Genomic DNA, 14977 nt, shown 5'->3' with positions numbered 1-14977 from the left:
TGCCTCTTGTCCTGTTTGCACTCCCTCTCTCTAAAAATAAACAAACCAAAAACATGGGTTGCAGGATGTATTGACAGTATGATCTTATTTATGTTAAATAACCACACAATGTATATTTATATTAATAGCTAATATTCACTTATTAAGTAATAATAACTGGTAATATTTACACAGCGCTTACTCTGTTCCAGGCACTGGTCTAAGTGATTTAGTTACACTAACTCATCTATTCCTCATAATAACTCTTTTTTTTTAAAGGTTTTTTCTTTCTTTTTTTTTTTTTTTGAGAGAGAGAGAGAGAGAGAGAGAACCAGAAAAAGAGGGAAAGAGAGAATCCCAAGCAAGAGAGTCTGATGCAGGGCTTGAATTTACCAACAGTGAGATCATGACTTGAGCCGAGATTAAGCGTTGGACACTTAATTGACTGAGCCACCCAGGCACCCCTCCTCATAACTCTATGAGGTAGATACAGTGGTGAACATCAGCCCCACTGCTAGGTGAGAAAATTGAGGCACAGAGATGTTAAGCGATTTGCCTAAAACTGCATAGCTAATAGGTAATGGAGTTGGGATTGAAAACCAGATTGACTACATCTTTTAACTATTGCACTGGTGTAACAGGCACTGTGAGAAGCACTTGGTATATTTTTGTTGGTATTCTCCTATTTATAGAGATAAGAAAACTGAGCTACAGAGAGGTAAAACAGTTCACCCAGAGTCACCTGGCTTGTGAGTAGAGTCAGATCTGAACCCAGATGTCTTACATCAGCACCTGGGTTCTTAACCACTACCCTCTCAGTAGTTACAAAGATTTATGATAAAAGTCTAATTTCCAAACAATTGAGAAGAACGAAGGGTAAAAAGAGATTGTGTCTTTTTCCTCCTCCCCATTTTTCCTTTCTGTCTTAGAATTCTGGAGGGAGCCAGGTCAGGCAGGACAGACATTTGCTGCCTCAGCTGGGGAGAGGTGGGGCTGGGGCTGAGACTGGAGGCTGGGGTCAGAGTAGACCTAGTTGGTCCTGGATCTGGAAGGACTGTCTGTTGGTGGCTGCCCACAGTGGGAGGGGCCTTGTCAGTGTGATTGGAGCCCTGGGGGACCTGGCAGGTTGGGCAGGTGGTTGATACAGAAACACCATGGGATCTGGGAAGTGGGTGAGAATATGACTGTCCAGTGAGGCCAAAGAGGGATCTTCAGGGAGACCAGTGAAGGCCCCTATGCCTCAACTTTCCTCAGGGAAGCTTCTAGAAAAGGCAAGGAAATGGATTCTTCCATAGAGCCTCCAGAAGGAACCAGCCCTACTGACATCTTGCCCTTAGCCTCGTGGAACTGACTTCGGACTTCTGTTCCCCAGAGCTCTGAGGGAATGAATTCGTGTTGTGTTAAGCCATCAAGAATGTGTGGTCAGTTATTAGAGCTGCTGTAGGAATTGAATACAATCCGTCTTTTAGGTGCCTCTTCAGTTTGTCCTCTTTTGCTCCATTCTTGCTTCCCCTCACGGTCTCATCCGTACCTGTCCCTTAGTCTCACAGCAGACATCCTGTGATGGCTTTCATGACCCATATTGACAGCAGCCCCTCCTACTCACAGCCGAGCCCCAGCCCCCTGATGTGACATTCGGTGTCCACTAGTTTCTGGCCTGTGGTTCCAGCTTCATCTCCTGCCTCGCCTTTGTGATTCGGCACAGCCATTCTTGACCTGGGGTCCACGTACTCACTCGCTTCCTCCCCGCTCGATTTTTATGACTAGCTTCAGAAGGTCTGTGAACCTCCTGGAATTCAGAGCAATATTTGCCACGCACACCTGTGCTCATGTGTATCTCCTGGAGACAGGATCTACAGGTGGCCCTAAGCAGGTTCTCATGCCCCCAAGACAATGACATGCTGGTGACAGGTTCTTGTTCCCAGCAAGCATCATGCTGCTTCACCCAGCACCTTACTCCATGTTCCATCCACCTGCAGTGCCCTTCCCCCAGAATTCTTTCATTCCATTCATGTCTCTGCTCTGTGCCCCCTCCTCAGAGAGGACCCTGGGGGGGGGGGGGGAAGCAGTGAACAGGAGGACCCTCCCTCCCCTCCCCGCCCCCCGGAACACAGGTAAGAACTCTTCACCCCTCCCTCCTGAATCTGTGAACCCTAAGGGAGGGACCTGGGGGGCTAGAGTTCAAGGTATTTTCCCAAAGGACAACATTTTCCTCCCTAAGAGAAATTCTGGCATCAGCCGCTAGATAATAATTTCCCCACCTCATTACCTAAACCATAAACCTGGACGAAATAAATGTTACAATGCTGGTATTAGAGCTCTGCTTTGGAAGCGAAGAGAATTGGGTGATTAGTTCCAACCTGGGGAATTATGGCAACTCCACGGAAGAAATGTCATTTGAGCCATTTCTCATTGGAGAACGGGAAGGATTTTCAGAAGGGGAAAAGCAAGACAGAAATGGGAGGAAGAAAGGCGCGGGGGGCAGGACAGTGCTTGGCCTGGGGACCAGTGAGTTGTCTTGTGATGGCTGAGCCTTTGGGTTCTTGGAGGGAGCTGTGGCCAAAGAGGTCACCCTGTGGCCTCATCGTGGGAGTTCTGGCCTGGGTTCTGAGGAGCATGGGCTCCACGGTGAGGCGGTGGAGAGCCATCACCAGGAGAGCAGTAGACGCAGCTCTGTGTCTTGTTTGCTTTGATATTCTTGTCACCGAACAAGGTGTGCGGTGCCTAGTAGGTGCTCGAGAGATGCTTTGCCCGAGGGAGTGAGTGTGTATGGGAAAGCTGACTTCGCGGGAGGTGAATTGAGTTGGGAAGAGGCTAAAAATGGAAGCACCAACTGAGAACAAACTGAGGGTTGATGGGGGGTGGGAGGGAGGGAAGGGTGGGCGATGGGTATTGAAGAGGGCATCTTTTGGGATGAGCACTGGGTGTTGTATGGAAACCAATTTGACAATAAATTTCATATATTAAACAATAAAAATAAATAAATAAAAACAAAAATGGAAGCACCTACGAGATGCTTTCCCAATAGTTCAGATGGGAACGATGAGGCTGCCCCAGGGTGGGCACGGGGTGGAGAGTGAGGAGCACGCAGGGAATTATCACGGGAAGGACAGACAGGACTTGTTGCTTTTGGGGTGGGGGAGCGGTGGGGTGGGGGAGGGGGAGAGACTGGGGCAGGCTGAGGTCTGTGACCTGTGAGGGGTGGGTGGTGGCGTCATTCACCAGCGGGGACCCAGGAAGAGGAGCACATTTGGGGATGGAAGGGTGGAGAAGAAAACGAAGCCTTGAGGCTGGTGTTCTGAGTTTGCTCAGGTGTCGGATGCACAGGGTGGGGTTGGTGCAGGGAAGGCAGGGAGGTGGCATTGTCGGGGGTGGGGGGTGGGAGGTGGACAGTGGTGTAAGTTTTACAAGTGATTCAGGTTATGCCTGCCCCTCCCGGTCTCTCTTCAGAGAACACTCTGAACGGTGCTTTTCCAAGGGCGGAAACCTCATTTGTTCTATCTCAGAACAAACCAACACCAAAACCAGCTGGAAGCAGCTATTTTTCATCCCTGTCCTCAGCCACCAGCTCCTCCTGGGAGCCCTCATCCCGTTATCTCTCAGCTTGGCATGACCATCAGTTTGGACTGGGACAAGGCACTGTATCTCATGGAGATTTCCCTGATATGCTATCAGCAATGGGCTTTCACTTCGAGTCACTGTGCTTCGAAATGTCCATGAGAGGACCAGGCCAGCCTGATGGCATGTTAATTATTTGGAGATCTTGAAGGCATTTCTAGATCATAGTTAAACTATGAGGTAACCCCTAATTCCTTATCCTGAATCTGCCCCAAGAGCCCCAAGGCAGTGCATAGGGAAAAATCATAGCCATTTGGGGGGCATAGACAAAAATCTTGGGGGTTTTAGAGGGGACTGTGGTTCAAACAATTTCCCTGGGGTAACCCTGGGTATGAGCTAGTGATTTGCTTTTTTTCTTTTCTTTTTTTTTTTTAATTTTTTTTTAACATTTACTTATTTTTGAGACAGAGAGAGACAGAGCATGAACGGGGGAGGGGCAGAGAGAGAGGGAGACACAGAATCGGAAGCAGGCTCCAGGCTCTGAGCCATCAGCCCAGAGCCCGATGCGGGGCTTGAACTCACGGACCGCGAGATCGTGACCTGAGCTGAAGTCGGACGCTCAACCGACTGAGCCACCCAGGCGCCCCACTAATGATTTGCTTTTATTCGTATTCATCCATCCATCCATCCATCCATCCATCCATCCATCCATCCATGCATCCACTCACCCTTTCATTTCACAGATGGTCACAACAGGCCCATGCTAGGTATTAGGAACACACAGGTGAACAAAATGGACTTGTGTATTTTGTTGCTCAGGCAGAATGAGTAAATGAGTAAACAGGCCTTTATAGCACTGAGTACTGAGATGTCAAGTGTAGATCTGGCAGGAGACGGGGGTGGGGGGGTGGAGAGAGAGAGAGAGAGAGAGCGAGCTAGGGACCAAGGGGTGAAGGGTAAAGTATGCTCCATAAAGAGGACGCAACAGGTACAAAGCCCCAGTGGTTTGGGCAGTGTGAGGTGTGAGAGAAGGAAGCATGATGAGTTCAGGAACTCAATATGACTAGAGTGTAGTGGGCACGTGCACGTGTGTATGTGTGGGTATGTCACGCCGGGTTATGTGTTCATAGAGGCACACCCACTCGAACATGCATATGCACACATATGCATATACACACACGTGGACTAGTGTGTGTGCACACCTATGTGCATGCACATGTGGCTGTGCACACACATATGCACACATGTACATGCATGTCTGTGTGTGTGCCTGTGCGTGCACATGTACCTTGGGTAGGGGGACTGGAAAGAGAGGAAGCTGGATAATGTGGACAGGGAGATAGTTATAGTCTCTTTTCCTCAAAGAATTCAGGATTTAGGGGCACCTGGGTGGCTCAGTTGGTTGAGTGTCTGACTCTTGATTTCAGCTCAGGTCATGATCCCAGGGTCATGGGATCGAGCTCTGCTGTGAGTGTTGAGCCTGCTTAAGATTCACTCCCTTTCTGCCTCTGCCCCCTCCCCAGCTTGCGCTTTCTCTCTAAAAAAACAAAAAACAAAAAAACAAAAAAATGCACTACAATCCCCATCCCTCTGCCCCAAACAGAATTTAGGGTTTAACAAAAGCCAGGAAGGGGATTGTTTTGCAGGTAAATTTCTGCCCCCTTTCTGGACCTCTTGTGGTCAAACAAAGCTCCCCGAGGAAAGGGGGCACTGAAGGACCTGGCCGCCTTCATGGCACGATTAGATGGAGCCCAACAATACTCACAACGTAACCACTCAATACATTAGTTTGCCCCACACCCCTATCATTGCAAAAGGAAAGAGTTAAAATATTCCTGGTTCCTAATTTCAACCCTTGCTCTTGGGTTGCATGAAGACCCATCAAGTGGAGCTCAGAGAGCAAAGGTATGTCAGGTCTCTGCCCCAGGCTGTTTCTCTCAACAGAAGAGAATGATGTTGCTAAACAGAAATTTTCCAGGCCAGTGGCTGACAACCCAGTCATGCATTTGGACAAAGAAACAAACGCAGACCAAGCTCCTGCTCTGCTCCAAGCACGGCTCCTGCGCATGCAGGTTAATTGTTTGTGTTGAACATTTCCTCCGGAAGGTTGATATCTTAGCGGGGAGCAGAAAAGGGAGGGGTCATGCCACTCAGCCTCCCCAGCCAAGCTCAGAGGACTGACGGTGGCTAATCCCAGGCTGCCAGTGAAGGTTGGATGGTGGCCCCCACCTTTGTCTTGAGAATCAGAGCCCCAGTTTCCACCTCCCAACACTATGCCCACCCCCTGAGCACCAGGGGGTCTAGCCCTTACTCAGCCTTTCCTGGCACGTGTTCTGGGAACTCACTTTATGGCAGGCCCTGTGGGAGGCCAGTGCTGCCTCCTTGGCGTTGCTCTCCTTGAAGAGATGGGGGAAGAGGCATGTAACCAGCTAAGTACAATATAGCATGACAAATGCCATGGTGGGGGGATGGTAAGGTACAGCGCCAGGAGGTCCAATGACAGTATCAGCAATATGATCTCATGAACACTTATTTGCAGTAGGTATAGGCTGGAGGTTGGGAGTATAGCAGTAACGATAGTTAGTATCTATTGAGGGTTTACCAAGTTGCTGGCCATTGGGCTTAAACTGCTTACATGAATGATTTTATCTAATCCTTAGACACGATCCCATGAGATACCTGTAATGGGCAAATTAGTGGCCCCCAAAGATGTCTACGTTTTAACCCCCAGGACCTGTGAAAATATTGTCTTATGTGGCAGGAGGGACATTACAGATGCGATTAAATTAAGGATCCTGGGGCGCCTGGGTGGCTCAGTCAGTTAAGCTTCCAGCTTCAGCCCAAGTCATGATCTCACGGTTCATGAGACTGAGCCCCACGTTGGGCTCTGTGCTGACAGCTCGGAGCCTAGAGCCTCTTCAGATTCTGTCTCTCTCTCTCTCTCTCTCTCTCTGCTCCTCCCTTGCTCACGCTCTGTCTCTCTCTCTCTCAAAAATAAATAAACATTAAAAAATAAAACATAAATAAATTAAGGATCCTGAGATGGGGGGATTATCGTGGATTGTTTGAGTGGGCTCAATGTAATTACAGTCATCCTTTTAAGTGAATGTGGGAGGCAGAAGGGTCAGAGTCAGAGTGCTTCCATGTGAGAGGGATGTGGCCGGCCATCACTGGCGGAAAGGTGGGTATGTTGTATGCTTCTATTTACATTTGGAAATATAGAGTGTATCTAGGACTGGCAAATAGTTTCATAGTCGAATAAATAGTCTGTAACAATTGCTGGGAACACTGTGTTAAGAAAGATTGGACGGCTGTGTTGGAGCGATGATGTGGTACTCAATTAGCAATGTCTGGCTTGGATGTGGAAAGAAAGAATGGGGCATGTTTGTTGGCTACTTGCCGTCCTGTGATCACTGCACTCTTACACAGATGAGAGAAATGGGACCCAAGTAAGGAAACTGACTTGCTTCAGGCCTTCGCCTGTCCCATAACAGCTGCATATCGCTTGTGGTGACCACATACTCCTTCCTGTCTGGAATGCTGGTTTAAGAATGGGCATATCTCAGGGTGCCTGGGTGGCTCAGTTGGTTAAGTGTCCGACTTCAGCTCAAGTTGTGATCTCACAGTTCAGAAGTTTGAGCCCTGCATTGATTGGGCTCTGGGCTGACAGCCCAGAGCCCGAAGACTGCCTTGGAATCTGTCTTCCTCTCTATCTGCCCTCTCCTGATTGCTCTCTCTCTCTCTCTCAAAAATAAATAAACATTAAGAAAAATAAGAATGGGCATATCTCTGTGCCATCAGATTCTTCTAAGTCTTGGAATCTAACACCCACCTGCGTGGGCTGAGGGCCATATAATCTCTGTCCCAAGACTTCTGTGGTTTTCTGTCAGAGCTTCTCCAGTTGAGGCTGGTCTACTGTGAGGTAGTGAACTGCTTCCCAGCAGCTCGGGAACCATGCAGGGAGTGCTGGACTTGGTTAACGGGTGTGGGTTACTACCTAGACAAAGCGCTTGGTTTTTCTGGGCCTTGGTTCCTCGTCTGTAAAATGAGACTGATGATGCTAATCTTGCAGGTGGCCAAGAAGATTGCACGTGATGACTACAAGTGGAGATGTCCAATGCAAAGCTTAACACACAGTGGTTGCTTAATAAATATTTAATTAAAAAAAATCTTAGGGTGCAGTGGAGAAGAGTGTGGGCTTTGGAGTCCAATCCTGGCTTCAGCTGAGTGTTCATGGGCAATTCATTTAATCCCTCCGGGCCACAGTTTGAACTCTGTCCTGTGAGGTTAACAGTGACAATGGAATGAACACCACAGAGCTGTGGGGACCTGTGCTTGGGCACCGTGTATAAGGCACCTAGTCCTGTCCTTGGCATATTGTGCGTCTCAGTAGATGTGAGTGCCTTCTTCCTTTTCTGGTCACTGGAGGAGTCAAGTGAGGCTTTAGAGAGTCCCAAAGCTTGGATTTGGTGACCTTTGACATCCCTCTTGTTTCTGCACAGAGGAAACAGACAGGCCCCTGAGCTCAGCCCACCCTCTCCCAGCCTCTCTTGAAGTCATAGCTTGCCTGGCTCTCTGGACCTCAGTTTTCCTCATGGCTTCTGTTGAATTCATCCCTACTTCCGGTGTTCCAGAGTCTCGAGTGAGGCTTCCCCGAGCTCCCCTGGGCACCATAAGGTCCAGCTGGGTCAGGCCAGCCCTCCCCACGCAGGCACTCAGAACTGGATTATGGGGGGGGGGGGGCAGCAGGGCAGATGGCAGCTGTATAAGGGGCATCACTGGAACTGGAAAGTGATGGAGAAAAATCGCATCTTCTTGAAATCCTCTTGGGAAGAGGACAACGTAGGAATACTTTGGTAAGCTGCTTGTTGGTGGGGCTGAGACCACAGGTGGAATGCTGATAGAACAGATGGTCTCCAAATTGTCATCTAAGGGGGCTGGCCTGGGTAACTGCAGGGCTTTGACTTTGGGAGCGAGGAATGCAAGCTCAGGTTTCTCTTTTTTTGCTTTGCTTTCACATGGTACCTGGTTTCATGGGGGTTGAGAAAAGAGAAGAGAAAAGAGGACATTCTTGGTTGAAGGTGGGCATAAGCAAAGGCCCAGAGGCATGGCCACTGGTGGAGGTCTTATAATACATAGCAACCACCAGAGCTAGTATAAGAGGGTGCCAAGATGGTACCCCATTTTGGCATATGCTCTAAGACAATCAAGAAATCGTTCTCCTGAAAACGTTTTTCAAATGCTATGGCATTTCTCCCCAGTGACCCCATCCATAGAGTGGGGTGTGTGTATATATGTGTGTGTGTGTGGGGGGGGGATTATCCTAAGCCTAAGTCTAAAAAGAAGACCTTACATTGCCCCTGGAGTTTGAGACACAGTGCAGTGGTGATCAGCATGAGCTTAAACATAATTTACAGCTGTAAGGCTGGTAGGAGTGGCTGTGACCACACTGAGCTTCCACAGGCCAGAGGGGTGTGACCAGGAGCCTATGTCCCATGTAGCAGGGACATTTAAAAATAGATACCACCTGTAATGGTTGACTTTGTGCTTCTCCAGAGAACTCTGACTAATATACCGTCCACAGGGCTTCCTGCCAGGGGTGAGGCCATCTCAGCAGAAAAGGCTGGAGGGGTACTGCTGGATGTAGGTTTGCAGGGGGTGGTATATGGGCCATCCATATAAGCATCCACTGGGTGACCAGTTGGATGACTGGCATTACCTACATCGAGGGGTCTGCTCTTTCGTGTTCCCAGTGAGAATCCATGGATCCCACGAAAGCCACTCGCTCAGGATGGTTTGTGAGAGAAATAATCATCAGGAGATGGGACATCTCACAGGCCCCAACAGCAGCAGGCCTGGGGAGGGGTCTTGAAAGAGAGGCAGGAAGCCAGACCCATCCTTTCTCCATCTCCATCCTGTGGTTCTTGTGTTGCTCTCTCTGTGAGGTGACTCTTCGCTTGCTCATCATTGTACCTTGCCTCAAAATGTCTTCTCCGTTTGCGGGCTCAAGACTGTCTGCCTACTAACTGTCACTTGTGTCTCTTAGTTCCAATTTTCAAGAGAAATCTGATTTGCTGATGGTTAGCTAGTGGCCTGTGTCCTCTGTGTCAGGAGCTCCCTTCCTCCTCGACAATAAGCAGAGGCTGGGAGGTAAGCCCCACCTTGCAGTGGATGGTGCGTGGGGCTTCTCTCTCCCAGGGCTCTGAGTGGAGCACACTGAGTGAACAGAGCAGGTGAAATGTGGCAGGAAGATTACCAGTGGTCATCAAAGGGCTGGCGTGGCTGCAGCCTGCAAACCATGGAAGGTGGTACTGAAAGATGAGGTTATGGAGGGCATTTGAAACTAGCTCGCGGAAGGTCTTGAATGCTGCGCCAAGGAGTTTGAACTTTAACTCCTGTGACCAGGACCTGCGGAGTAACACTTATCACCAGCTCCATCCTCAGGTCACTGCCAAGTGGCCCATTTACCTGGCTAAGTAGTACGATTTGAAGGTGGCAGATAGCTGGGGAATGCTCTGAAGAATGTGCTTTTTTTGATGGACGCTTGAAATGATGCTCAGGCTTTGGAATGATTCACTTCAAGGACTCTTGGCTTTTGTATGTTTCAACTCTCAATTGCAACACTACACTAATGTGGTTTTTTGCATTGAATTAAAATTAATCTAATACTTGACAACTCTGGCTGGACGCCTGCCAAATATGGAGACTGGAGATGCTTCCTGTAAATTCTGCCACAGAGGATTCTTACGATTCAGGGAACATCCCATTTATCTCACTGCTATGCACGCCTGACCCTAATTCTCTAGAGATTCCTTTCGTAAGATCCTCTTGCATAAACGTGAGCGTGTTCCTTGGCAGTTACTTTTTCAAATCTGTATAATCTCTGGGGACCAGGATCATCTGAGGTGCAGGGAAAGGGTCATTTAGATGAACCAACTCTGCTCAAAGTCAGTCTTGGATTTTTTCCAGTAATAATCTCTTTCGTCATTAATGGCCTGCTGGGTGAATCTTATTACATCTCCTTAAAATAATTTAGATGCTAATATCTCCCATTGACCATTATGTGGGGAACGCAGGGCTGGAGGTGGTGGTGAGGACTGAAAGCTGTCTTAATTCTATGCTCCTTTTCACAGCTGGAGACTCTCGGCCGATGGGCTTGGAAAAGCTGCCTTAGCAACCAGGATTTTCACGCCTTTGCCCTTAAAATGCCTTTGATCGCTGTCCCAAAAGTTCTACTTTCCCAGATGAGGAGCCAGGAATCTGGGTGAGCAACCCAAGGGGATTCTGGGTGAATATTCCAAGAGGATTGTGGGTAATCAATGGAAGCGCAATTGTATTTTTGATCAGACGTGAGCTTGAGGGTGGGCTGGGGGAGGCATGAAGGGAGAGGAAGGACCTGGTAGTCAGGAGGTTTGACTTCCAGTTCTTGGTTTGTTTATTTATTTCTATTTATTTTTAATTTTATTTTTAAGTCATCTCTACACCCAGTGTGGGGCTCATACCTACAGCCCTGAGATCGAGTTGTATGCTCTACCCATTGAGCCAGCTGGGCGGCCTCCAGTTCTAGGTTTATTATGACTAGATGAATTCCTCCCTCCCTTCCTTCCTTCTCCCCTCCCTCCCTTCCTTCCTTTATTTATTTATCAATGATTGATGCCTACTCTGTGTTGGGTCCAGTGCTGGTTCTGAGAAAGCAGAGACTAACAAGCCATCATTCCTGCTTCAAGGAGATCATAGTTTGCATATAACTTTCTCCTTCTTGGGTGTCAGTTTCCTTATCTGCACAAGGAAGAGGTTGGAGAAGTTTTCAGAGTGTTCTTCCAGGGTCAGTGTTCGGGGACCATAAGAGCACCTTTCCTTTGGTCTCCTTCACTATGATCCCCCATGCATTGCCTTGGGGGGCCAGGGATTGTGGCTTGCCATCAGCATCTTGCTCTTGGGGAGCTCAGGGTCAATTGGAGCAGTGTTACATGGCCTGGGGGTAATTGGGCCAGTGCGTGTTTGTGCAGAGCCCCGTGACAAAGCTGAGGAGGGAACAAACTGCCTTGCTTAGAGACGGTGCTTGAAAGGATTCCCAAGCTTCATGGGTCCCGACCTCTAAGAATGCCCAGAAAACCCCAGCCTGCTTCCAGCTGAGCCTTTAACTCTTTTCACTGGATGGAGGGTTTGTGTGGCTCTTTCTAACTCTTTGGAACTCGGTTTCTGATTCAACCCTGGAGAACAGGCTGATTCTGCACCAAGGTTCTTGATGGTGAGCACTAGGGAATATGCCACCACTTAGAAAGAAAGTGATAATGCTGTTGACATTTTCACAGAAATATTTCTTGTTGGGTGCTCGAGAGTGTGCCAGTGTTGTCTTCTTAGAACAGGAGGAAATGTGAGGTGTGAGTATAAAGCTTGGTTGTATAGCAGATGGGCCCTGCCAGCCAGGGGGGCGGGGTCAAGATGGCATCCCAATATTGTCCTGAGGGTGCTATGTCCCTGGCTCTGTCTCAGTTCACCTGTGGGGACTCCAGGTCTAACCGATTCATCCCAATATATCCTGGGAGTTCCTGGCTGTCTGGGTTTGGGTTCCCCCAGAAGCAGAATCTGAGACAAGGTGTATGGGTGAAGCCTGTCGGAGAGGTGCACCTGTCACCGCGAAGAAGCGAAACACAAAATGCATCTCCTAGTGGGGGTTTGCCTGGATTCTGACACACTTTGTCTCTGATTTTTCTTCTGGAGCAATACATACCCACATTTAAGGGAATTATTATAAGGACCGACCGGACCTCACACATTGTGGGAGTCTCTGTAAGGCTGTGATCGCTGTGCCTGATACTGGAGGCTGAAATCCAGCAGGCAGACGGGAAGGGAGGATGGATGGAGAGTAAGGGACAGCAGAAATGAGCTGGAACCCTATGAGAACTCTGGGAAGTTGGGGTCGGTTCTTGTTGCCCCTGATGGTGTGGGGTGTCCTGCAGAAGCCAGGGCCCCGTATCACAGCGCTGAACATGTGTGCATGAGCTGGTGGTCAGAGAAGCTGAGGGGAGGTCCAGGGAGAGTGCAGCAGGTGTGGACCTTATGCCAACGGGGCCCAGTCACAGAGTGTGCGAGCTCCAAAATGGCTGTGGCTTCCCTGCTGCCCTCCCAGTCTTCTGCAAGAATTCCTCTGTGGCCCACATTGGCCGGAAACATCCAGGAAATGGAATTCTGGGAAGTGTAGTTTCACTTAGTCAGTTGCCCCATTACCAAGTCCCCAAACAGGGATTCAAGTCCCAGTAGTTTATTCAGGAGCTGATCCCAGGAAACATGGGTGGGGGACAGGGAAGGGGAAGGATGGCCAATTCCACTGTGGGCACCTGGAGCCTGAGCCCCCTGGGAACTCTGGAAGACAGTCTGCCCATGTCTCAGAGCTATCTCGCTTCCTGGCTAAGGAAACTGGGTATTGTCTCCGTCATCAGTTGAGGGCTGCTTCCAGCCAGAGAGAAGGTGTTTGTGCAGAAAGTCGCAAGTGTTTGTGATATGCAGCCTTTGGGGGGCAGTGGGGCTGCAGGAGGCCATGCTGGGAGAGCCCTCCTACACGGGAGCGTCACTTCTGTGTTCTCAGCTGCCCAATGTCCCTCCATTTCCTTTACTGTTCTGTCCTCAAAGTGGGGCTGATGTGAGTTCACCCTCAGGCATCACAGAGATTTTAGGGCAAGAGTTTAGTATGTATCAATGTGTCCATGTCTGACTGTCTCCTGGACCCGGCCAGGCCCGGGAGCGGAGCCAGGGACGTCTGCCGGTGGACACAGTTGTGTTGTTTTCAGACCGGAACCTCGTTTCTGAGCGAGAACCACTGCCCATGGGCTAAGGGTGCACTCTGCTGGGCAGATCGGGGCTCCCCTCCACTCAGGGGGAGCAGAACCACAACTCAGCGGAGACTTGGGGTGTCAGAGCCCCTTAGAATCTCAGCATATTAGAGCTGGAAGGGGCTCTGCCCAAGTCAACCTGCCTTATACCCTCACTTCACAGAGGAAGAAGTTGAGGCCCAGAAAGGAGGCGGATCCTCCTGGGGTCACACAACTGTTTCATGGGACTCCAGGCTGAGTTCAGGCCAGTTGATTTTCCATTATGTCGTGCTATCTACCAGGACTAAGTGTCTGAGTGGCTGTTCCATCAAGAGGGAGCTCATCACGGTTTTGGAAGTCTCTATGCGGCTGACTTTGAGTCTGTTTCACATCCTTGCATTACAGCCAGACCTTTCTTTCCCTCCTGTGCAGGTTCACAGATGTGCCCTTATGGACAGTCCCTCCAAACAAAAAGGGCAAAGACTTCAGACTTAGGTAGCCTGGGGTCAAGTTCCAGCTCTCTGCCTGCATGTCTCTGGGAAAATTACTTAAGCTCATGTGCCCCATTTCCTTATCTGAAGAAAGAGGATAATAAAATATACTTCTGATGCCTATTGCACGGATTCAGTGTGTGGATATGCACAGAACACTTGGCCCAGGCTTTCGGACATAGTAACTGCTCAGTAAGCAGTGATGGCGATCGTCATAACTGTTGTTGACGTCAAGGCCGTTTGTCTCTATTATAGGGGCAGCTGATTGTGCTGCCTGTGTGAGTCTGTCTTTTTTTTTTTATTATTTAAAAAAAAGTTTTTGTTTATTTTGAGAGAGAGACAGAGCATGAGCAGGGGAGGGGTAGAGAGAGAAGGAGACACAGAATCTGAAGCAGGCTCCAGGCTCTGAGCTGTCAGCACAGAGCCCGATGCAGGGCTCGAACTCACAAACCTCCAGATCGTGACATGAGCTGAAGTCAGATGCCCAACTGGCTGAGCCACCCAGGCACCCCTCTCAACACGATGTATGCTATGATGTACTGAACCAGTCTCCTGCTGGTGATATGCCAGCTATTTTCTGTTCTCCCTCAAACATATGACAACACTCTTCACCCTTTGTATCCTCTCTTGACTTCCATGGACCTGTCAGCAGGCTCCTCTGCCTTAGAGCACCGTGGGTTACTGGGGGTGGCAGAGAGGGGGGCAGAATGCATTGCTCTGCCAGCTGGAAGACCCTGACGAGTAAGAGAGGGACAGAATGGGCTACATAAGACTGTTCCTGTCTTCAACCCACCCATCCAGGTGGGGAGGGAAAAGGGCCTAGCACAAAAAAAGCCCCAAAAGCAAAAGACAAAACAAAACAAAACAAAACACCCAAACCAAAATAAAACACAGGACTATTTAGATAGACTTCCTTTGTGTAGAACCAAAAGGAATGGGTAAGAAAAAAAAGCCATGTAAAAAAAGTCACAGTCACACGCCTCATTTCATTTAATCCTTACGACCAACTTGTGAGGCAGGTGATGCTATTGATTCCCACTTTACAAGTAACACAGAAGCTCAGAGAAGTTAAGTAATTTGCCAAAGTCACACAGCTAGTAGGTTACAATGTTTGGACCAGAAGCCGTGGCTCCTGAC

The 14977-nt window shown here is 49.1% G+C and overlaps 1 long non-coding RNA gene across 1 annotated transcript in view; it reads left to right on the top strand.

Moving 5' to 3' along the window:
• Positions 1–14977, top strand: part of LOC113599412 (uncharacterized) — a 59545-nt gene that overhangs the window by 28547 nt on the left and 16021 nt on the right. The window contains exon 2 of the long non-coding RNA XR_008294043.1: positions 10671–10801. This is a non-coding gene — a long non-coding RNA (uncharacterized LOC113599412). The remainder of the gene's footprint in view (positions 1–10670; positions 10802–14977) is intronic.

This window comes from Acinonyx jubatus, chromosome C1 (genome assembly GCF_027475565.1).
Source record: "Acinonyx jubatus isolate Ajub_Pintada_27869175 chromosome C1, VMU_Ajub_asm_v1.0, whole genome shotgun sequence".
Taxonomy (NCBI): Eukaryota; Metazoa; Chordata; class Mammalia; order Carnivora; family Felidae; genus Acinonyx; species Acinonyx jubatus.
This window is presented reverse-complemented; position numbering and strand designations above follow the sequence as displayed.